Below are 26,177 nucleotides of genomic sequence, written 5' to 3' on the forward strand. Positions count from 1 at the left end.
GAGCGAGGATACAATACGTAGATTGGGTGAAAGAGACTCTAAGAAAAGTCTAAAAGACAAGCCAAAAAACTAACAATTGTTAATTATAAAGAGCTAATTTTGTCAGAGACAGGAAAAGAGAAGGACACTGGAGATCACTGAATAGAAATATGAAAGGAAGGAGCCATTCTTGAACATTGTTGAAGAACTATGTCTCTATTTCTCCAGGCTGGACCTCATGAGGTCATCATTGGCATGAAAGGCTCAAAAACTTGGGCTGGTACTACTATAGTTTGGACATCTGGAATGTCAGCACACAGTGCACTACTTTCTCCAAAGTATCTTAATTCCTCTTTCCAAAAATAGGCATCCTCGCCAGCTTTAGTCACCCAAACTGGAAAATGTACAGCACAGAGTGAAATGAAAAGCATTTTTGTTTCCTTGCACTCCACAACTAGTAATAAGATTTCAGCAAGGGAAAGTTAAGGCAACAGTGTTCAATATACAGCGGCTTTGATTAACAGCGCCTGGTCTTGCTACAGGACTGGCAATTGTTCTGAAGTTATGACTGATGTGAGTTTCGAGCATCATTGGGACTCTTAAAAGCATATGTTTTTGCAGCCAACAAAGTAATTGTTAATGCTTTACAGAGTAGAAAGAGACCGTAGGCCAGTAAAAGCCCGGTTAGACTCAAATGACACATTACTTGCACATCATTTGGAAAACATGAACAAAACTACTTGGTTTTGCTACACCCAGCTAAAGTAACAGTCCTCATTGTGTGCTAATCTGGACCCAAACCAAGCCACACCTAAGCAAATAATGCTTAGTAGATGCAAAATAATACCGATTTCTTTATTTAGACAACCAAAACTATTTATTTCACCGATGAAATCACATAATAACTATCTGCAATTTAAAGCGTCCTTTAAAACAAAGCCCACAAAATGCAGAAGTTTGCCAATAGGTCAGGAATAATAAAAGCAAGCATGCATATGGATTCAATGCTCTGGATTTACCCGGCATTGGTTAATGGTTTCTATAGAGATGGATGTCAATCTGCCTGGCCTTTCTTGTGTCAACAGTCAGTTACAACAAGGAAGATCATGGCTTTTGCCTTTGATTAGAAGGGGTATCTTTCCACAGTTTACTGAAGGTCACAGTATTTGCCACAAGTTCTCTCTTATTACGGATTTTATGTGAAATGTGTATGTTTACGAAGCAAAATAAAAAGACAATTAGCTTTAGAAGTTTGGAGTCAAAGTGGTGTTAAAGCTACACTTTGTACAAAGTTTTCCTGTCCCTGCTATAAGATTTTTCACCTCAAATGCAGCTTGATCAAAAAGTCACAGAAAATATTTGCATAATACTAATTAAGCTGTCAAAAGGTAACTGTGGCATACTACTACTACAGCCACATCACTGCCAACTCCCTAAATTCCTTGAAAGAGTAGGGACTCATGTTCTTGTCTCATGCTAACTTAAATTGAAAAAAAATCTTCTCATTTTCATTTCAAAATGCCACCCAGGCTTTTATTTAAATATTGTCAGCAGCACAATACTTCATCTTACTGCATAAAAATATGAAACAGAGTGAAATGCAAAAACATCACATTGATAACTGAACATGCAAAAAACTGACTACTGTGACTTGCAGTAAATATATAAAAGAAACATTTTAAGGAATTTCCCTTAGGGCAGCAGTCAAAACCAAAACCATCCTGCTGCTGATGTTACCTCAGTCCATACTAGCCTGCCAGCCCATCTCTAGCAACTGCTTGGTTCACAGACCCAGAATATAACCAATACGCTTGCCAGTGTGGCATTATAAGTACATGTGAAAAACTAGAGGGGACAGTTTACTTACATAAGTATTAGGTTTAAAAGTTGCCTGGAGCAACAGAATTAAATCTTTTATTCTTCTAAGAGAGACATATTCATGTTAATGCAATTTTGGAGTAGTTTGGAAGGAAGTGTTAAAGTTTGAAGTCCTGTCTGTCCTCCAGGTTGTGTCTGTCCTTATAGGTTGCGGTGCTGCTGCTATACGTTCCACTGGAATGATGCCTATAGCACCAATGCTGCCAACCTGCTCCAGAAAAGGCTGCATTTCAGTTATACATATATACAGAGAGGGACTGATCTATGTCCAAATGAGGTAAATGAAGAGACGCCAGCTGACTGGAAGGGTTTTGGGATGTGGCCCATAATATGCAAAATGTTTTGGTGGCAGAGGGGATTTTCTGTGTATGAGAATGGGATGAGCCCAATTTAAAAAAAAAAAAAGAAATATTTCACAATGAAAGCATGACAGAGCAGGGCAACAAAGGAACTGGTTGTTATTTGCAATTGTGTTCTATACATGCCATTTGAATAAACTGTGGGATACGACAGTTGGTGGTTTACTCTTAGTTCACCCAAAATAAATGAGTGTGTGAATAAACCAAATGATTAAGTTAGTTTCTACTCCTAGCCTTTCACAGCCTGAAGCAATAAGGACAAAACAGAATGGCAAAAATGGAGTTCCCCTAGTCCTCTGCACTGTGACATCCAAACAACTGGGGGGCACTGCACAGGGATACCAAGAAGTCCTTCCTCAGCCAGAGAGAACATGAAGCTGGAAGAGTGATAAAATATGTGCAGGAGGATACAGTGAAAAGCTCCTACCCTTTGGTTAGGATGCACTATCTGACGACTGCAAGGGTGCTGGCACGGGCCCAGAAGGAAGGTATGGACACTGCAGGGCTGACAATCCCGCCATGTTTATTAGTGGTAAGCTCCAGGAAATGTTCCACATAGCCCTCATAGTTCTCTGGCTTCAGACTTAAATGCATACACGCACACACTCACACCATGCCTTCTTAAATTTCCTTTGAGGTTTCAGTGTACTGCTATTTTACCGTCAGGAGCTGCTTCTCCCCACAGGCTCTGCACTATGTTCTTTTCTACCATCTATAATAGCCAGTTGCATATACTGGGAAGAATGCATTTTGTCACTACTTTGATGAGACACGGCCATACAGTGAGATCTACAATATTGACCAAGTGGTCTCACTGAAGTTATTGCCGACCTAAAAGGCAAGGATTTCATAACTTATTCCCTGCTCTCACAGAAAGTACCATTTCCCAGGTCCAATGGGTTCCTTATCACCTCCTCGGAGGCCTACAGCTGTACCTGTAATAAGATTAACAAAACCAGATCTCAGATAACGCCGTATAAGAAGAAAACTTGGGTAGGGAAAAGGAACAAAACTCCAGAAGGGAACTTCTTGTATCTCTGGAGAGATGGGAAATAGATCTGTGAACTGAGCCTAACAGCAAAAAGAGGAGAAATCCTTTGTGGAGCTGGATTTATACACACGTGAACATGTGTGTGTGTAGAAATATAAATGTATTTATCTAAATATAAACGTATGCATCTACATGTATATATGTTTCTTTGTGTGTGCATACATTTATTATATACAAGATTCAAGTCCTAAGTATGCAAAGAGAATATGTGATCTATCCTTGTGGCTTTTTCCCCTGTACCCTGTTGTCCAGATGTAAGCTATGAAACACATCCAAGTTCCTTAGAAAGGGAAGTGTTGAGCCAGGCGGTTCAGGCTGAGCTGTTGCAGTTATCACTCCATTGAAAATGAACAACAAATTCAAATAACAGAGGCTGTGTTTGATTCTGGATCTTTCTGGGTTTTCTTTCTCTAGTTCCCACCCCCACAGTCTCACCTCTCCCCCACCCTTCCCCACTTACCATAAAGTTATTATGCCCTTTACTATAATAATGAATGGAATTCCCTGATTATTATTTTAGAGGCTTAACTGATTCTCCGTATTTTTAATGTGCTTAGCACTTATACAAAGAGGCTTTTTCATATGTCTTTCAGCAAATATAGAAATAGACTTGGAGTCAGTATTCATTTTAATAGTTTCAACAGATAGTCACATTTCTTTCCAAAGATTTCTTTTTTTTCCTAATTGCACTTTTGCATCACCCTGCATGCAGTTGCACTACACACCCATCTATAAACCTGGACCTATCACCAGCAAGTAGAATATCTCCATCCTTAAAGTAATTTTTGTAGAAAATTCTATGACCTGCACAATGCTCACTGTACAAAACTCTAGATACGTATAAGACTGTTGGACCCTTGCTTCCCCTTCTGTGTGTTATTTATTTCCAGGCAATCTCAGCTGAGAGCTTTCTAGTGCTGTCACTATGGCCAATTTTACATAGGATATTTTTCTCGATACAGATGTGTAGCTATTTGCCTTTTCTTTACTTCTCTGTAAATGCCATATGGACAGAAATCATTGAGTCACCAGATCATACATTTATTTTTATGATATATTATGCTGTTTGATGTCATGTTGACATCTAATTGATGTTGGTTTTGCTTTTTTTGTCTTTGTTTTGTTTCTTGGTTTCAATAAAAAGAGAATTTAAAAAGGGCTGTAGAGTGACGACTTAAGGCACTGACAGACATGAACATAGTATGCATCTCTTTTATGATGTGCTGCTGAGTAATTGAGTATATTTCTAGCTTTAGATAACATATAGGAGACCTCTGCATTTTTACTGTATAGTGAAGTATTTGAGTAAGCCTAGCCTATAACCTCAAACGAACTTTTTTCTCTAGCAAGAAGTACATACAGAACATGTTTTCAATAAGGGCTTAACCCATGATTTAAGAGTCAATAAAGAAAGGTTTTCCATAAAGAAATGAGAAAGCAACAATAGAACTAAAATACAACATACTGAAGATTAAATATGTTCCATCAGCACAACAGTGTCTTTGTACAGTAAAGAGCAGAAGGGGATGATTAATAGTAAAATGGTATGCATGTCAAAAGAAAAATAAATGCAATTTAGACAAAGTACACACTTATTAACAGAGAACATCATTTACAGTTATTCAGATGGGAGGAAGGCAAGGATGAAACTAGCAGAGAACGTATTTCACAATGTGAAGTCACATTCATCTTGGGTCAGGGTTCCCACACACACACACATTACAGCTACAAAATAAAAATACTGGTGAAATCCTTGCTGGAATAAAATTAATACCTAAGTGCCCAGTGACTTCAGCAGAATCAGGATTTCACTCAAGGTATTTTAAGGTGCAGCTTTACTAGGCAGATCTTCTGGATCACCAGTGGAAATGGGTCCACATTTCCCCCCAGGTTTCTGCAGTGCACACACTGCAGACACCACCAGTTCCAATGGTCTTGACACCAACCGGCCTTTTTAAAGAGAGGCTGAGGCTACAGACCCGCTCTCACTCATCCTCCTCCTGAATGGCTTGTAACAGGATCAGGCAATGCCCAGGACTCTTCCAGGTAGCTTCACCAGGCACTGGGTTTTGGGGCAGGGAGCATGGGAAGGAAAACAAGCGCAGAGACCAGGTTAAGCTTAGACCAGTGAAAGGCAGATTAACGTGCCTCACAGACTGAATATCTGTCCAGCACCCATCAGAAAGCTATCATTTGAAACCAACTGAAAGGTTGCAGAGAAATTATATCTGCATGGTAATATACTATGAAAAGATTTTGGGAGCACCTCCTCTATATTTGCCAGAAATGTTATTAAAATGACCAGATGTAAACTTAGTATTTCAAGCATTCCAAGTTCTGAGCTAGAAGGATACAAATAAATTATCAGATTATATCACTCCCTGGAGAACCATAGGGTTCTCCAGAGTGCCCCAGCAGTGTGCCAGTCCAGCCTGTTTGTGAGAAATACAACTACAACCAAATATATATAAAACAAGAAAAAACACAAGACCAAAAGAAAATGACAATTTCTTTCTACATACAAGCGACGCTTATAGAATAGCTCCATAAACACTGCCCACAGTGCTCTAATATTTCCAAATAAACCAACACAAAATAAATACAGTTTTATAAGAAAGAAAAGAAAGGTAAATTTTAAATGAAGAAGAGAATTTTGGAGAAGTTGTGAATTAAGAGTAAACAACATTGAAAACATGAATGTTTGTTCGATATTAATCCTAGAAATTGCTTCTGCTCCTACTTTGCATACACACAAAATGGAAGAGAGGAATAGAAGAAAAACAAGAGTTGTAATTCCATCAATAATTATCTGGAGAAGATGAAAATTTTTTGAGTTTCACTCTCCTGATATATGGCATCAGTAGAAACATGACAGGGAATTAAAGCCTATAATTCACAATATGCATGTTTTTACTGCACACGTGAGATATAAATCAAAGACAAAGTGGTAGATCTGAAAGATACCCATACTCAAAACACCCATCCTTGAAGCTCCTTCTTAACTACCTACTTCTCTCAAAATCCCAAATATATTTTGTCCCCAAAATATTTTGATTATGGTCTAATCTCCTCTATGTGACCTTTGTAGAAATGATTCTTCAAAACTCTGGCAAGTTTCTTTCTCTACTACTTTCGTTGGAATGACTCCTCCCATTTGCAAGGAAGTTCTCAGAATCTCTGCATTATAGGACTATTATTTCCAGAACTCATTGAGCTCTCACTGTGTTCACAGATTTACATCTGAAAGCCAGAAATTATAAATATATACCTCATTCAAGATAGTACACACAAGCACAGAAGTATACAAATTATTTCAGTAATGTACATTATAGCTACAAAAGAAATTACATCAGAAACCTTTATTAGCATCAGACAAGAGCCTCAATTCTTAAATCACCAACTCACACAATTTTTCTTTTTCTAAACTCCCTTTGATTTCTTTGCCTATTAAATCCAATTGCCATATATGTTGGTGTTAGATGCTCTTGAAGTCACACAGAAATTTACCCATCTAGTTTAAACCGTATTATCCTGCCATAACATACTATATGGCAGTACGGTGGAATACCAGAGAGAGCAATGCCTTACTCAAATGGCTTGCCATGTTGAGACTCCTACATTTTTATCTCAAATCATCAAGTCATCTTCAGGATTTTACACTTTTTGAAAACAGATATTTCTACACCCTCTGACTAATCTTCAAATCTGTGTGTGCTGTAGGATATAGATGCAAACATTTAAACAGAAATGCTCCACTGTAATCCTGAAAGACAGCACAAAAAAAAAAATCACCAGAAAGATAACGAATAAAGAGAACTTAAAACTTAACTGGACATTCCCACTTCCTAAATCTGTAGGTGGAAAACAACACTTCACCTTTATCAATATGGCCTATTAGTTCTCTCCATTAATGAAAGAATGAGAAGACATGAGGGGGTCAGGGAAATACGTAAGAATGAAAGTGGTAAAAGGAGAGAGAATCCTTTATATCCTATTATATCCTATTATAGACAGTGTCAATAAATGTGAATCAAGTAACTACCCCCCCTTCCCCAAATGCCAGAGAAGTATATAAATTATTCACAGTATTATTATCACTTTAGCAACTTTGTAATATATTTGTTTCATTAACAATCTATTCCCTGTAATTCTAAGAACTATGAAGTAAATTATGATCGCCACACAAACTTACATCTAAATTACTTCTAAAAAGTACCCAGGTTTTTATGAAAGTTTTGAGGACGTGATCTGATTTTAAGACTGTCATACTTTTAAGCAAATGTAGATTGACTTAAAGTAAACATTGCAGGAGGGAGCTCATGCTCTAGGCTTCACCAAGCAATCAGCAAGGCATCTGACACGCTACAGAAAACCTGCAAAATCCAGCAAATAAATCATGTAACACCCATTCAGTATCCTACAAAGCACACAGTGGGGAGCTGACACATTATTAACTGACTGTAATTTTCACAAACTGTAACATACTAAGAGGTTTATGACATCCATGTGGTGAAATATATTTTTATATATTATAAATGCACATGTTTTTAAAGCACGTTAATCAAGATACTTCAATTAAATTATTGGGTTGTGTTTGTTTTCAAGTTACTGGCATCAAAAAGTGTTGATTATTACAGTAAGCAGATTTGGGAAACATCTCCATCTTGTGATTCCACTCTAACAAATTCACAGGCTTTCGATGATGAGGTAGTAGTATGTTACATGACAAAGGGACCGACTTGAGCAACAGAGAAGATAACTTTGGGGCAGGTTATTGTCCCAGAGTGGTGCATCCCTTGCATATAAGCTTTGATATCAAATTATATTTTATGCAAACTTGCTGAAAAACTGCTCTTTCAACGAGGACAAATCCACAAGGGACGATGCAGGTTCCAAGGAAGCCCTAAGGTCATCCAGAAGGAAAGAACTGAAGATGATATGACACAGACCTCAGCGTTCAACCAGTGCATCTTTCCTTTTGCCTTGGTGAAGATTTATACAACTTTACAGATTCAAACCTCACTTGCCTCTTTCAGGAGCAGCAAAAAGCAATTCTGCAATGACAGAACACTGGCTTTTGAAGCCTTACATTGTTCTGCCACACACAGGAATAACCTGAGGTCCCAAAGGTTTGTAGTAGAAAATGGCACTTTGCCAACTCTCATTACTGCCTGCCAACCTGTAGATAATCTTCTTATGCTGTACTTCAGCTGATACTTTCACATTTACAACCCTTTACAATACTCAGCAGTTTCTATTTAAATAAAGTAGACAATTAAAAAAAATAAACCTGAAGTTGAGAATACAGGCTAGATGTGAAAGCTGAGAGCATTTTCCTCTCTATTGTCCATTATTCTTTAATGTATCATTCTCTTTCTGCATGTAGGCCAAAAAAATAAATCCAATGTAAACACAAAAGGCAAATACCTTTTGAAGGCCAGGCAAATATTTGAAAAGCAAAAAAGAGATTCTGCTTTTATCTCTAGATCACCCTACAATTTAATGGTTAGTGGAGAGGGGTTTCTTTTTTACTTTCTTTCTTGTTTTTTTTTTCTCTTTATTTCAGGGAATGCAGCAGGGGCAGGTCCACACTTCATAGCTCATAGAATGGTTATCAACCTATAAACTATAACAATGGGATAACAAAGGTCAGATCACTATACCATGTTTGCTCCAGAGCGGAGAGAAAAATTGGCACTATCAAAAGACTATAAGGGAACAAACCAATGTATTAAAAAGCTTGATTCAGTATTATTTTTAAACTATGAAAATTATGTGCCTGACCTTGTAATCTGATGTATGTAATTTATAAGCAAAGTGCAGGTGCCTGTATGGAGCTTAATGGTCTTTATGCGGTTTCTCAAAATTAAAGTAACACCACACCATGGACTAGAGAGAAAGACTTGGGCCTTCATCTACATCAGTAGTATTAAATAGTACCACAGTATAAGAAAAAGGGATATGTGCAAGCTAAAATGGTAAAGCTGGTAAACGGTTATCAGTGAGTCCACAATCACCTAGTAGAAAGAGTAAATAGCTACCTATATGAGCACATGGAACTGATTTTAAAAAGTTGCTAGGTGAGAATAAAGCTCTTGAAGCTGAAATGGACTACAAGCACCTTGTTTTGTCCCCTTACTACTAATCCACAATTCTCAGGTCACTACTGAACACAAATGTACAAATGGTCAGTGGTTCAATAAAATGGGTTGATGCTCTCAGGCCAATAGCAAATCTTTACCAATCACACGTGAATCCCAGCAATTCCTCAAGACAGATATTATCTGGTCCCTTCATTCAGAGCAGGATCATAACATATTGTTGTAAATACATATGAAAGCTGCATCAAATGCCTTGCCTATCTTCCGAGTAAATAAGCCTTTTTGTCTGCCAAGTTCTTTCTGGTGTTACCTTTCATGAAATACAAACTGAAAACAAAAACTATGTAACTCCATATAATGAGAACCAGTGCTTTTTTAAATTGTATGCAAAAAAAATTACATTATCTTATAAGTAGAAAAAGTAAAGCCATCAATGGTAATGTTATTAAAAATACTGCTGCATTAAGGTAAGGACTTTTTTTATAGCAACAACTACAGACAAAAAAATAAGCCATACCCTTTATTTTATTGCTTGCTTAGAGTAGCAAGAAAAGAATAAGATGGAAAAAAGAGCAGAATATACCGATCACAAAAAAAGGAGAGTCCTGTCTTAGGGCTCCATAATAAAATATGGTTTAAATCTTAGCCTCTCTATGTGAGACAGTATTAAGTATATATACTGTGAGGTAAAATTTTCAGCTTAATTACCTAGCTGGTGAGAGTGAAATTTGTTAAATCAAAAGGACAGCATTTGGTAGTTTGCCCCAAAATTGGTTTCTATAATAAGGTAAACTGTGTAATAAATGGCCAGCATGATTCTTACTCAGTTATCCATGCTCTTAGATCTTCTTCTCCTATATAGATAACATTTCCTGAGGATGAAATGTTTATGTTTGGATTCTTCATTCAGTATTTCTATAATTGTATTTTATACTCATCAACAGCTGATGTATGTTATAACATGTTATAGTATTTTTAATACATGATTTTCAACGTGCAAATGTTCTTCTAAACACTAGTATAAAATTATTGTCTAACAAAATATTACATTTCTCTAAATTTTCAATTATATTTCTCTGTGTGATTATGGACTGACAGACGTTATTTAAGGGCCATCTGCTATAAGACTTTTGAAAAACTGTATGAACAAATATATCTCAGAAAAAATGTTACTCAGAATATAAAGAAAAAGGGTTGATCACCCATCCACTGACTTCAAGAGTGTAAGAAAACATTTTAAATATGTTCAAGCTGTAAAGTATGTGTACTTTATTAACCTTTATTTGACAGAAAAGTGATAAACACTCCTTCTAACTAAAGAGGTTTAATCAGCAAAGTAGGATTAATACTAGAAAACAGAACTAATACTTGTTTACTCTTGTAGGAAACTTTTATAGATAAAATAAAAATCTATTTTCTAGCATAAAAAAAAATCTAATTAAGCACCTGAAAGCTATTTTGATTAGGTTCATTTTCAGTTCTCATAACATAACGTTAAAAGATTATGGTATTCCACAGGAGAAGGCAGCAGAAACAATGAGAAAAGGAATTATGTTCCAGACTACCACATAAATTAGGGGACACCAGCCCTTCACGGTGAGATGTATCAAGATCGTGAGCATGGTACTACTACAAATATCGCCAGAAAACTGATTTTCTCATGCCTTTTCCCTTGAAGCCCTTGTAAAAAAAAAAAAAAAAAAATCAAGTTGGCAAACAACATTGATATGATCTCTATAATCTCTAAAAGCAATTTTATAAATATCTTAGGTAATAAGTGAACACATACAATGTCCAATTCTCTATCTGCTTAACATTAGAAATCCTGAAAGTGCAAGGTGGAACATCAGGATGGTTCAGGTCCATTGCTATGCTAGAACTGAGCCATACATTTCATAGGTAAAACTGGAAGACTCATAAGCATTCTAATCTACTACCAATTTTATTAACTAATCCTCAATTTTTTTGCTGATAGTGTGTTACTCCTCTAAATTCTGGAGTATCATTATCTGAAAGTAGAATGATTTATAAGACACTACATATAAGAAGCGTGAAGTTTTGTGCCTAATATTAATATGAAAATTATACAGGGCATTACTATGCATATGTACAAAAATGAACATTAGACAGATGCATGTATATGTTCATATACATATATATACCCAGAAATACATATCAATAATGGGCAAAATGGACTTCTACGCATGCATGTATGTATATATTTATGTGCATGCTTATATAAATATGTAGACAAAAAGATCTATGACCTGCATATAACTACATGTTGGACAGACACACGTATACATAATACGGAAGGAATTCACTAAGCTACAAGTTACTAATGAAGACTACAACAACTGACATAGTGTGTCATCTTGCAGCATCACAGTGTTTGCTCACAAATTTTCTAAAGCATGGATCACTCCCTAGTCTGGGTCTAAAAACCACAGTACGGGTTTACAAAGCAGTATGTTTTTTAATAACAATAAATATTATTTTTTCTTTCAATTGCTTACTCTGTGGTTCAGTCTCTCTATACTTGGTTGGTATCAGTCAACCCATTTTGTATGGTTTTAATAATTTATGAAGATATATTCAGACATACAGGCACATTTTTTAAACTAAAACAGTTGCTGCGCTGCTGGAGCTGCAGAAGTAAAATCAGAACATCACCACTGCTGAATTAAAATTCAACTAAAAATTAATTGTGTTTCACTAGTACAGGCGAAGTAAAGTCATTCTTCCTACATATGCCTCTATGCTGTTGAAAGCGTGCAAGCGATTTTGTTTCTGCGACTTCTATGATCATCTACCACCTAAGGCATGCTGATTGTACCCTAAAGGCTAACGGTGTGATAGAGCAACAGACATTCAGAAAAACGTTCAAGATTTTATTTGCTGGCACCAAGCTTCCCTTCTAATTTATTCCCTGAAAACATCAGGTTTAGGAAAATGGGGAAATTACATTTCTCATACAATGCAGCAATTATTATTGATAGTAGCAGATGACGTAGTGACTTCCTATTCCTTTCTTTGCTTGCCACAAACAACTAAAAGCAGATAGCAGAAGACAGAGGACACGGTAACTCTGGATTATACGGCACAGCTGTAGGGTGCAGGAGAGAATAACCCTAATGAAGTCCATACACTAACTTCAGAACCGTATCAGTATAGCTCAAAGCAGAATCTGATCCTCCCCGAAACAAAAAAACTGCTATTACTGATTATTGTTTTAGTTGACATCGACATCAACTCCAACATTTAGCTCTTTCTTTGAAATAGGAAGTCTAGGCAAGTATACACTGAATGCCTAGATCTGAATCCTGACAAGCAAGGGAGGCTTATTATTCTCTTTCTTGTAACATAACAGCTCCCTTCCTAATAGGAAAATAAAACAAAACAATGTTTCTCTCCTGCAGGGTTTTATTTGGCTTTAACATTAAGCAACACTCCAGATTAGTAAGCAGGTTTACCAGACAGTTGTCACGGGGTCACTAGCAGCTACTTTGTTTTCCCTCAATACGGTGCTCTGTAATGTGGTGATAGCATTAAACGGACTACAACTGATGAGAAAAGTAGAAAGAAGAAAGAAAGAATAATCAACAATATAGGAAAAAAAAAAATCTTTCTTGCAAAGAAAAAGCAGTCTACTGAAAAATCACAGACAAGAAAGATTCAGCATAAGTGCTAGTAAACCACATATATTACCTCAATAAATGCTAAAAGCTTACCCCAGTAAAGTAAGAACAAAGATATATGCGATTTAGCTTACTTCTTTCATGCAAAAATTGGGACGTATACCTATACACATGGCTTTTTTAAAATCCAAGTTAATAGAGAAGTAGAACAAACGTCTTTAAATTGGAATTAAACAAGTATGGTCATGAGAAAAACTCTGTTTTGAAAAAAAAAATAACATAAACAGTTAGGATTTGCCTGCTACTATTCTCACCAACATTTAAATAGATTATTCTCCCACTGTAAAATGACAGGAAACTTGCACATGCACATAAACTACTAGACAGCAGACAAACTCTTATATATTATTTACATTAGCCATCCCTGTCCAGATGTAGAAAGGCCACAAAAGGATGTCACGGCGTAGGAGCAGCATCCGTGCAATATAGCTGCTGCCGAAGGGCCCAGCTTTGGCCTTCTCCCAGCACAACGGAGTTTGGTTGGTTTGACCTATTTCAGCAGAAGCACCCTGACAAATCTCCACTCTGTTCGGAATACGGCTGTTTGCCTCCCGCACTGAACACCTGCACAGCACAATCTCATCCGCCTGGTTAGTAAAACAGACCCATTTGTGGGACAACAGTCAATCTACTGTCCTTTGGCTCTCACAAACATGGGCGAATACAGTTGTAAAGCAAATTTGCTGTGGGTTTTGTTTGGTTGGTTGGTTGGTTTTGTGGGGTTTTTTACTACAATTAAAATATTTGGTCTAAAGGCTCCAGAATAATTAATAACTGCACAAATACTGATTTGTACTATCTTTGGAAGAAATACCAACGGATCCTTCACTAGAAGCTATAAAAATAAAACCAAAGCCTGTGTAGTAAAGACAGCCAGGGCATTAGACTTTACAGTCCTATGGATGTTATGTACTATCATCCACTACTACCACAGAACTGTGTTCAGATGGTGAAAAATGACACATGTTTGATTGCTCCAGGATTTAGTAGCTGAAAATAAAGTAATGTGTCTTTGAGAAATACACTGTTTCATGAGTATGTCTTTTTTAAAAAACTATTGGAATATGTTAGATGTAATAAGGAACACATGTAACTCCTACTTCTGGTGAGGAAAAAAAAGGAAAGAAAAAATGTTTTCCTCTAGCAGCACATGATTCAATTAACTCTTCAAGCTCTTCTCTCCTTGCAGCTGTTTAAAATATAATTATTTTCCATACGATGGTAAAAATGCTAGTCTCAAAGGCAAAATGAAGCCTTAAAAGATTTCTCTCTACATTATCAGCGATTGATCAAGTGCTAATAAACACCTATGTACATAACTGGCAGTTTTGAAAAACAGGGAACACTTAGCAGCTTGTGCTGAAACCAAAACCCCCAAGACACTAGGCCTGTTTTATTCAGGTGCTTGGACTAGGTAGCTTTGATTTTATTTCTTTTTTTCAGCTCTATCATTTTACAATTTATTTGCTTCTAGAAGGAGAGTTCTACTGTTTCTATATTCTCTCTTTAGCATCTTGTGGAGATAGACAGCTATATGCAAAGTCAGGAGTTCACCCTGCATTTATCCTTTTTTCATGACACAACCTTGTGATTTTACATCCGAGCACTCTAAGCTGCTGATGCTCCGTAAGGACTCTGTAAAAGCTGGAGTTGTTCATGAGCTCTTTTGGTAATATAACAGCCTGAAGCACAGCTAAGCACCAGCTGCACCATATTTATCTACTTGTTTATGAAAGAGTTTCCCCCTCATTGTGTGGATAACTGACCTTAGCCATAGCTAATAAGACATGAGCTTCCTTGAACTATGCAGCTTTACACTGAATCTTATAAAATACTTCGGTGTTAGCCATATAGCCTCACTGAGCTCCTAATGAACTGAAACACATTCTTCCTTCAGTACTGTCATCACAGACAAGGTATGGTCCAAGGACCAAAAATAACCTGGCCCAACCTTTGCTTTGGCCATCTGCTTCTATAGACAAGCTTCTTGCCGGCTACTACCAGGTTTTTACAAAGTAGAGAATCAAGCAACTTATAGATATTTATGCTCCACCCTACCCATCATCTCATCTAGTCCCAACCATGTCATGACAAGAATGGCTTGCTTGCTGCAGGCTAACTGCTTCAGCAGCCTCCCCTCAATGGCAACTATGTTTCCAGATGTATGTCTAGTTAGGCAGACGCCTCTGGAAATTCATCACTTCTCAACCTTAAGCCTTCAAACAGGCTGGGAGCTACACAGTCTGCACTGAAGAAAATGCAACAATTTTATTTAACATGAAAACCCTGCTTCGTCAAACTAGTTCCAGTAAAGCAGGTGATATTCTTATCAATCTATTCCAGACACGTCCAACTTTAACTTTTTTTTTTTTTTTTAAAATGCACAACGGAGAAGCTACAACTGGCACAAAAGCAAGGGTCCAGTCAGCTGTAGAGCCACACTGAACTGACCTGGTAGTGGGACTTTTTTCACAGGTTACACTATGATATTGTTGGATTTGAAACAAGAATGGGCACAAAAAGACAGTTTCTGCTTAATACCTTTTGCTTCCATTTTTTTATTTAAGAATATTACTTTTATCATGGTTGATTTAATTATAATAATGAAATAACAGCTAATTCACCCTAGCTTATAGTTGGGGGGCTTCAAGACTGTTTCTCTTCAGCTGCAGGTAATATTTGATGATTTAGGATTCTGCCAATAAGCTGATACTTACAGTAAATTTTAAAATTTTTATTAAAGCCTGTCAGTTGAACCAGAATGGTGCAAGAGCTCAGATGTCACCTACATATACATACAAAATGCAATAAATCCTGAAATACTACTTCAAAATCCAAACCAATTTGTCTAATTTGTGGGTTATTACACACGTAAGTAATACAATCACCTTAATCATTCCAAATAAGCATACACCAAGTTTCATTTGGGGTTTTTTTCTCCCCTCAACAGCACTACACTAGTTGTTCCTGATGATGTTCCAAGCAGAGCATTCCAAGGAGTCACTCGTGCAGGAAAACAGTTGAGCTAAACTCAGTTGCCAGCTCTTTTCTAATTTTAATTTTTAGCTTTCCCATTCTGAAGCAAGCATTCTTCTCCAAAACTAGTTAAAAGAGCTTATCTAATTTAACTTCCATTTTTTCCTTAAACATCTGGGAAACTTCATTTCTCTAATCAGTTTCTTACTTTCCTCCACTAATTACAATCTTGTTTTTTCTACGTATATCATTTCCTGTGTGATAATTTTTTCATCATTGGTTTTCTTGCTTTTATGTATTTCCTAGATGCTGGTGTTCAAATTCAGGCAAAGCACATTACTTGTGTTGTCCCCATTCTCCTTAAAAAATGCTCAGATAAAACGTGCCACAAGAAGTTATTTGCTTCTCTGTGCATCTGAATATTTAGCAGAGCTTCCAAAATGCCACCATTTGTTGCCCTGATAGCTCCATCATCAGCAAAATCTAGGATTTTAATTTACTCTAACGTGATGAGCCACCCTTCAGGAAAATTGGCCACCAGCTGTCTCTCTGCTCGAGTAGGCCAAAGTCACAGGCAAAACAACGAAGCCTGTCAGACAAACGCCACTTCTCTGTTTCACTTTCCTCCCTGCCTGTTCTTCCCTTCTTTCCATTTCTCCCTTGCCCTAGGCCATATCTTAATCCCATTCTCAAAATCAAAAGGTTTCTTCCTTTCTCTATGGCTCATGAAAGGTTACCATATAGAACTAAATTGCTACAGGGGCTCAGCCTTCAGATTTAGGTTACTTTCAGTTTTTATCTGTATTTTCATTCTTGTATCACCACAATCCCTTTCATGTAGCTTCCAGGTTATTTCATAGATACAGGCTAAAATCTGGAGGTGGTAAACTATTTTCCACCGAGACAGATACTGTAGTAACGTCTTATGCATATTGAACTTCACTCTACAAGCAAATCACTATTTTTTTTAAAAGCTACTAACTTAAGTAACAGGACACAACTTAAGAAAAGTCGTTAAATACAGTATACAGACTTCCTAATTTCTACCGTATTAGACCATTATTTTAAATGCTTTATACATCTCATATAATAAACTAAATAGTGAAGACTACATTGAAAAAATAAATGTTTACCATACCTATTGATTAGTATCAGCAGCACAAATAGACAAATTTCAAAGTTTTCGCAAGACAGAGCTTTGAGTATTTAGAAAACTACCAAAATTATAAGGAGATTTTGTTCAGCTGATCTAATGGTTTGGTTTGTATTCCTCTGTATAAACGCAGTGGTATGTTTACCAAACATCCATTTCCTTCTAACCCCAGATCACAGATTTTTGAAACCCCACAAAAAAAAAAAGTTTTTTAATGAACACAAATGTGTTCATGATATCAAAACAAACGTGAATAAATCATTCATACAATGTGAGAACTGAACTCTAATACTGCTATGAATGAAAGAGCTCTGCAACATAAAAGTTTCCATAAACCTGAACAATATGTTCAAGCACAACTAAAGACAGACTTATGTAATACGTTAGGTTGCAGTTGTGAAGGACTCCTCAGGTTTTGTAATCACTTATCATGCTTAACCACAAACCAGTAAAGAATTGTTATGATATTTCACAATTACATACACTGCATAGCTTAGAAATATATCTTCTTGCCAAAGTTAAATTTCTTTCAATTTTAATTTCTTTCATTCATTTGACGAAACTGAGGATCGACACATACCGTTTCATATGCTGATAGTTTAAGTAAATCAACAAAGATTCTTTTTAAAACTAAACTCTCTTACAATGAAAAACAGAAAGAAAATACTTTATTCCTTTGAGAAGATGTCTAGCTTACCTGGCTTTGCCATTCCACACCAACAGCCTGAACAATATTATCAGCTCTTCAGGTACTAATTCTTGCTAACTGGAAGGATATTTTCTCTCTTGCTGGATTAATAATCAACTTTCCTGATAGTTCATTTGTAATTCTCTGCTGGTTAACCCTTTGCAGGGCTCCCATGTTGAACTAAGCAGCTTACGCTGTTCAGTTCATTTTAATACAAAAATAAAACACGATAGTACACACATGACAATTAAATAAAGAGCTAAAGAGAAAGTTTATGAATAGATTATCTTAAAAAACTAAAAGCTTTTAAATACTTAAAATAAGACTTTCTTTCTCTTAAAGACTCTACTCACTAAACCTAAGAGCCAGTAAACCAATGCATCAACAAACTGAAAGTTGTAAAGTCCAATGGCTCATACGACAGCATGCTCCCATGACGCTACTGGTCAGCCTCTCATCTCCAGTGTACGTGTAGATATGACACACGCCTGCTGAATTCTGAAAATAACATATTTTAGTATTGAATAGTGTGCTGAGAAATTACCACAGTTATCAGTTTGTGCAAGGCCGTCCATCTGTGTTGTCAGAAAGCAAGAGCAAGAGTGGCCAGGAGTAAAAATGAGATAAGAGAGGCCCGGAATAGCTAAAAAGGGGAGTTCAAATAAGGTCAGAACAGTTTAAGATGGGATACCTAACAATTACATGCAATTTTATTTTTCAAAGGTAACAGTGGCAAATTACATACATTTTATCAGTTTCATAAGAATTCAATATATTTTGGCAGCTCTGTCATGAAATGAGTAAAAAGATTTTAAATCAAACCCAGTAAAGGGGTTTAGTGATCTAGTATAGGAGAGTGAAACATTCTGGAAATCCTGACCTAAAGAAACTAGTCTGTGTTTGGGGATATAAGATGGACGTTGGGATACGCTTTGATTGTGGATAGAGGGAAGAGGAAGAGAAAAATAAACTTTTTGCATGAATGACTGAGGCACAATGCTGCAAAAATGGAGAAAACATAAAAAAGGCCTTGCTCTTTTTTTTTGCCTTTTTTTTTTTTTTTTTGCCTTTTTTTTTCCTGGAAAACAATGACTTGGAGTTTTGGATGCTCTAGGAAAAATATAAGAGATGACAGTTCTATTCACCAACAGAAATGCTTTCCTGGTAAATTGTGTTATAGCTGTTTTATTGAATAATACTGCAGTACTTTCGTTTTTTCCGTAGACAGAGGGACAGATTCTCCAAAAGTTACTGCACAGCACAGAAGAGACGTATCTATTTCCCTTTGCAGAATAGCAGTCCTATAGCAAATCTGTTTTTACACAACTCTAGGTCTCTGCTGTCTACTGCTCTCTCTCTCTTCTATAGCACCTAGTAGAGTTTGCTGTAAACTTTGTATGATATGCACTGTAGAATTTATGGTAAAATGCTATAAAGTGTTGAAGCAAATTTATTTTATATTTATAGTTAATTTTATTCTGTGTGTGTTTGAAGGAAAACCTTTTAAGATCACCAATAATGTGAGAAAGCTACAACAGCTAAATTTATTGTTAAGTATCACATCAGTGGTACTCCTGGGGGCTCCTCTTCATGGGAAGAAAGCTTAAACAACATTTTCTAACACATTGGATTGCTTCCCAGAGATGTGATGGCCTACAGAGGCAGTGCTGAACAAAGCAGGCTGGAATAGTAAGTCAGTAAACAACCCTTTTCAGAGGATGGTCACAAATAAGTGCAACTTTGTTTAATAAAGGCAAATTATAGTTATCTTTTGTTCTTTAGAAGGTGCATTATCTTTCTCTCCTGTTCCACCTGACTAAACTGGTGGTATCTCTTCCATCACCTGACTGAGTGGTTGGCTGGAAATAATGGGACAAAACAATCCACTATTGTTACAAGAGACAATGACCTTTCATGTCCTTGGAGCTCGCCATGACCTTTCATCTTTCCTATCCTCCAATGGTCTTGCCTGACAACTAAAACTACACCCCGTTAGGCTGAATTCCAGATTGTCATAAAAAGCCCCGTCCTTTCGAAACAAAACCAATTTTTACACCAAGGTGGAAGAGAAACACAGGTCCATTGTTCCCGCACAGATGGAAGTTAGAGTTACTAAGGCAACAGCTCTAATCCCCCTTTTTACCACCTTTTTCACATCATTGGCCTATCAAGTGTGCTACCTTTTAACTCATAAGCTCAAAAGCTGGTAGTCTAACTGACTGCCCTAATTAGCTACGATTTTCACAGTACAGACAACATGATGAGCTAATCGAAATTTGCAAGATAATGACGTACCTCCAGCAAATATTCCTCCTCCTGAGGCCCAGTCTTAGAATAACAATAATGAGACCATTATTAGAGGAGGGCATTAAAATGCTGCACTGCTGCTAAACAGAGAACTTAATTGTTCTGGTCTTGTCCATTGAATCAACAACCTATTGTTGTGGACTTGAAAAATAAAGGACTGGAGAATGGGTGCCATAATGATTGGTCTGTGCTGCCATACCAGCACTCTGTAGAATTGTTTTCCTTTTGAAACTCTTGATGGACTAGTAGTTTTGTTTAAAAGTAATATAAAAGGCAATTGTCTGGATAGAAAGTCCTATTTATTGAAATCTTTAGAAGCAGTTGCATGGATTTGTTCATGACCCCCAAGATAAAAACATAGGGACCATAATAATGCTATTTGTAGAGACCACTGCTTGTAGTGACACTAGATAACGCTGTCCTGTCTAGCTACTGCAGAAGGAAGGCAGGCATTTCCTTTGCAGACAGAAATCATGACAGAAGGTCAAATAGTGGACAGACCCAATTAATCTGTAAAAAGGAAGATGTTTCATTTACAAAAAAAAAAAAAAAAAAAAAAAAAAAATATTTGATCGTCATTTAGAATGCTGGGTTTAGATCAAACTCATAAAGGTAGGCCTAAGTCAGTCACAACACAGGACTTTTTTTGCTTGGTTAGTTGGGTAGATATTAAAAATGATAGACCTTATCTTTTTTCACCTCTTCCTTAGAATTATACCCTAAACTTTGTAGTTGGGAAACTGAATAATATACCTTGAGATGTAGTGGCTCAACTGATGAAAATTGTAACTTACTGTTAGCTTAGGATATTCTTTATTTAAAATTGGGACTGGGAGGAAGAAATATCTAAAACCTCTGGAATGTCTTTTATCTTTTTTTTTTTCTTAATTGATAAGAAAGTAAAGCCTACAGCTTTTCACAAAATGTTAAAGATAAACATGATCTTGAGAAAAAAAATATTCTCCCAAATCAGAAACCATGGGTTTATTAGATCTAATCATTGTTGAATAACACTATCCTGGATTCCTCTCAGCTTTCATTGCAAGAGAATAGTTGAAAACGTATAAGCAATAACAGATTTACACTTTGGAACAGAAATTAAAATTATGCCTTATTGTATTTTTTATAGTTATCTCTCAATGCATCTTTCCACATACAAACTGCTCAAAAAGAGCCTATGACTCTAGGTTAATATAAACAGTCAGAAACAACAGAATTTGGGCTTGCAAGAGTCCCCATTGGTGCTTTGTTATTTATTCCAATGGGAAAAAGTTTAGGGTTTTTTTTTCTTATTCTTATCAACATATTGTAAATCAAAATGAGAAAAAAAAAATGTGAAAGGGAAAAAAAGGGGGAAGAAAACTTAAAGTTAAAGGTTAACCCAAAAGGCATTTTCAGCAGTCCTTAGAACTGCTTGCATAATGTAAAGTTGCCTTGCATGTACTCACAGAACAGATTTTCTTTAAACTCAGGGTCTTTTCTGTTGTAAATTGAAAAATGCCTAATATAAAGAAGTATTAAATTGTAAATAAGACCTCTTGCTTCATTCAGTCCATGCTTTGCTTCATTTATCTTCATCTTGTTAGGCTAAACTAATTAACAATCTCTGTGTTGCACACTTTCTCTTTTCATTACATCAAATAATGGCCTGGATATGGGAGAAAAACCCTCACCACAGGGATCTTGAAACACTACCTTGAGGAAGAGTCTCTTAAGTATTCTGATTTTTGGAGAAATAAAAATATTAACAAAAAAAAAAATCAGAAGCTTGCAATAGACCATGTTTACAATTTGTAAGCCACAAGTACTAAATTAAAGAAAGTACCTAAATTCATCAATAGTTTTACACAATGCTTTTTTTTTAAATTAAAAAAAAAAAAAAAAAAAAAACAACCCAAAACACCAAACCTGCACTTGAATATAATTTCTGGCTAACTGTGTATACAGTCCCAAACATATTAACGTGTCAAATTACTCAAATCAAGCTGCTGTACCATTTGTCTGTGAATGTTCTGTATATAATTAATTGGATGTCTGGGACAGTTTCACTGGCAAATCTGGTTATTTTAATACTGTAATGGGGAGCAACGTGCTAAACTATTAGGCAAGTTTTCTTCCTTTAACCTACATTATTGCATCCAGAGCAAAAGGACAAAACAGTAAAGCCTTTTTTAATCTCACCCTGATCAAACAACCCTCTTTCTCCAATCACAGCTTTGTGCGTGATATCTTTCTGCTAGTGTTTCTTATTTAATTAAAACAGACACTGACAGAAGGACATGGATTAGGACTGTAATGATGCATTTACTTAGATTAATCGGAGGCTCCTTTTGGAGTAATGGCTTAAACAAAGAACAAAAGGAAATTGTTATGAAACAGCCTTTTATCCCAGGCAAAGGTCACATTATGAGGTTTTTAATTTTGTCAGCCTCTGTTATATTGGGCCTTGCTACTGGAATATGAGAAGTGCTTCTCTCCCCCTCTCCCGTGAGCCAAGCCAGTTATTATAATACAGCCATTAAAGCTGCAAATTAAAATGTCTGATTTTAAAACAGGTTGCTTAGCTTTCAAAACCCTCTAATTAGCATGTTGTGCATTGTTGTGAAGGAAAGAAACCTAAAATGCTAATGACCTGCTGCCAGGTGACCACACTGCTGTGCAAAATAATACAGACCCTTTCAAGCAGTAGTAATAATAATAATACCCAGCTCTTATGAATTACCCAACTCCAGGTCTACTCTGCACCACATGTGCTTAAGGCAACAAGCACGCATCCAGCCAAAGATCAGAGTTCAGTAGTCAGCACAAGAGATTGTTTTATGTTAACTGGAAAGAAGTCTGTGCCCATTCAGACACTGTAAGGAAAGAGAAAAACATCTGAAACCACCATGGGCCAGGTGATACTTGGACCAAGCACAGAGAAAGGCACAGAATGGAAAATTCTTACCCTCTCAGACAGAAAGTACAGATACAGTTTTGTAAATCTCAAAAGAGCCAGGCCCAACTTGCTGTGATAAATTCTGCTTCTGTGCTTTGTTCACAGAAAAGGCAATAATGCATTAAAAGACCCCAAATACAGGTATATTTTTGTCCTTTCTCAGTTTACTGTTCATTGTAACAAGTTCATTGAACACACAAAATTAAGCTAGAGCAAAATTTTTCCACAAGTTTTGTGATATTCTCTTAAAATATGCTACAGGAGAAAGTCTGACAAGGCGATTTCAAAGACTCAAACCAAACAAAAAAAATTTTCTTAAACCTCATGGTACTTAAAGCTCTGTTTTTTGAGTACTTGAGTTTTAGCCAACTTACTCACTCTGGACAAAATCGCAAAAGAAAAGAATTCCCATCTCCCAGTGACAAAATGTATCACAAGTGATTTCCTTTTTTGAAATAATAGCTACAAAAATATTCATTAATCTTCTGCACCACCTAAACTGTACGCAGACCCAATCCTTCTCCAGTCACAGAGTCCACATCTCTGGCAAGCTGAAATGTCACACAGTACCTAGAGACACACAACCTGACACCAACGAAGAAGCAAAACCTTGCTGACAGTGCCAATGCTGGGTCCAAACAAGAGCAGCAGAAGCTGCTGTTCAGCACCACAAAGAATACCTTCCTGAAAAGTCCGGAATAATTAGCTGGGCAGTAAAGATTAACCCCACTTGACCTCTTTTTTACCAACAGTTAGGGAAAAAAAGGCTTTCTCTGTAACTTGACATCTTTGCCATAAAGATCCCGGTCCAGCCCCCTCCAAACATACCAGCATAGCGTGACAGCGTTCTTCCGAGGTCACAGTAGTAGGAAGTTGGATGAGATGTTGAGAAGCTGTGCTGGACTCAATGTCTGTTCATTCACAGAAGTCTCCCACCCTTCAAGTGATCCCTAATCGACCAGTAAGGTACAAAAATGACTGCAAAAGGGATTTTCAATCATTTTTAATCCCTTATTGCATTATGGTTTACTTAAAAGTTCATCAGTCCAGAGACAATGTATGATTCCAAATCCCAATGCCCCCAAAACCACTACTCAACAGAAAGCGCAATTCAGTTACTCTCCAGATAAACGATAAACTAGCCAGGTTAAGGAAATTATAATATGTAAAGGACCATGGGTGTGGATTCATCGCAAACCCATGTGTCAACACTCTGTATTGCTTGTTTCTATTTTACACAGTACAGGCCAGATTCTGCCACGTTGTTACCACTACACTCCCTTGCAATATAGTCCAATCCTGAAAAAAAGTTTTTGACAACATGGCCTTGAAAATACACAATTACATGCAAGTCACTGAAATGACCTACGTAAAAAGGGAGAATACGCTTATCTGTAAAGACAGTAATTTTAATTTACTGAATGCTCAAAAACCTGCGCTGCTTAAAAGGTGGCAAATAAATTCTGGTAAATAAAACATTAATAAACTCTGTAGTAGCATTCTATCTGGTGAAAATATGCTGAACTTCACAATAGTCTTCTACAGCTTCGAGATATCGCTGTCATCAGCCAGTACCACCATTTATTTATTTATTTAAACTTAACTTCTGTTCTGCCAAGATAATCACATCTTAAGATATGAGAACCTGTTTTCACAGACATGTGTATCATCCACTAGCATTTCTTGGCTGCTTCTTAGCTGTTATTTTTTCCTGAATAAGACCACCTCTGTGAGACAGAAAACACACTGCTAAGTTTATTTATAAAAAAAATACGCTAACATCTAATGAAAAACAGACTTTGTGCAAAGTGATAGGTGGGTCTATCCTTTAAAACTCACAGTCAGGAAAGTACCATTATTTTCATTTGTGGCTGTGCACACACTATGTTTATAGAATTCATACTAACAGTGTATTTTAAAGACATCTTGTGATGGCTATTGCATTGATATGCATAACACAAAATCACCATTTCCCCAAAGTTCTATTTGGTCCTTAAAATATATGAAATATGCCAATGCTCTTTTAGTGTACAAGTAATAAAATCTGCATTAGTATCCTACACAGAATGTGAATTCATGCTTTAAAATCAGAGCTGCTTAGATAGCAAATTATCTGCATCATTTCACGTTTACCAGCTAGAGAGCTGTCCAGGTACAGCCTGTATACTGTCAGCATTAGAACAATCAGTGCCTACATGAATACGGTATTTTGTGTCCTGTGGTTTTTGTCAAATATCCATGTAGTACATAGAAATATATGTAAAAGAACAACAGTAATCCAGTAATCGAAGACTTTAATGTAGGAGTCTGACAAGAGTCAGGCTGGCACAGCAGCAGCTAGTGGCATGGCGTGGTGGAAACACTAGTAAAGCAGTCAAATACTCAGTAATCGAGCTGGTTCGATGCAGAATAAGACACTGATTAGGCTTTGATACATTACGAGTTCAACTGGGCCCATTAAAGTACATCTCTGAGTAACTACAGCGCTCTGTCATGTTGATCCCAGAAACTCTGGTGGCCAATGCAGAGCAGAAAAGACAATCTACATCCTCATTTCTTTGAGCATCGCCAAGCAAAAGTCGCGATATGCTCTGCACTGATGCAGAGCAGAATAAAATTTATTTCTATGAAAAAAATCATCAAGTCATTGAGATTTCACGCATAATAATGTAAGCATATTTCACGCAAAGACATGAAGAAAAGGGAAGTCGATTCCTTCTAAATATGTTTTTTTAGTTTAGATTAGTGTGGGGGGGGTGTTTATATATATATATATAAAATTGAACTATATAATATGGAACCATAATGGAACCTGTATAACAGTCATACAGTGGAACCCAATCCTGTTCTTCAAATTACTAGCTTTTGCCTCCAACCACCAGCACTGATTATACAGAACAGCAATTTTCTCTATCCTCATAGACTGTGAAACATGAATAGTTTTTATCTCTGAGCACCAGTAACAGCTCTTTGGGTTTGTCCCATTACGCACAACCTATCTCAGTTTTCTCCATGTATCCTTCTCTACAGGTTCTCCGCATCCTATTCT

The 26,177-nt window shown here is 36.6% G+C and overlaps 1 protein-coding gene across 4 annotated transcripts in view; it reads right to left on the minus strand.

Moving 5' to 3' along the window:
- The window catches only part of SOX6 (SRY-box transcription factor 6), a 337,876-nt gene that overhangs the window by 248,730 nt on the left and 62,969 nt on the right, over positions 1–26,177 (minus strand). For 2 of the 4 annotated variants that reach the window (XM_035890951.1, XM_035890947.1), the window contains exon 1: positions 17,893–18,389. The exons of 1 other annotated variant lie outside the window; for it this stretch is intronic. The gene's annotated coding sequence lies outside the window, so the exon portion shown is untranslated. Of the gene's footprint in view, positions 1–12,841; positions 12,932–17,892; positions 18,390–26,177 lie in introns of those variants that run through there. One more of the 4 variants, XM_035890953.1, reaches the window with a different exon arrangement.

Source organism: Egretta garzetta, unplaced genomic scaffold, assembly GCF_000687185.1.
Source record: "Egretta garzetta isolate BGI_Z169 unplaced genomic scaffold, ASM68718v1 scaffold133, whole genome shotgun sequence".
Taxonomy (NCBI): Eukaryota; Metazoa; Chordata; class Aves; order Pelecaniformes; family Ardeidae; genus Egretta; species Egretta garzetta.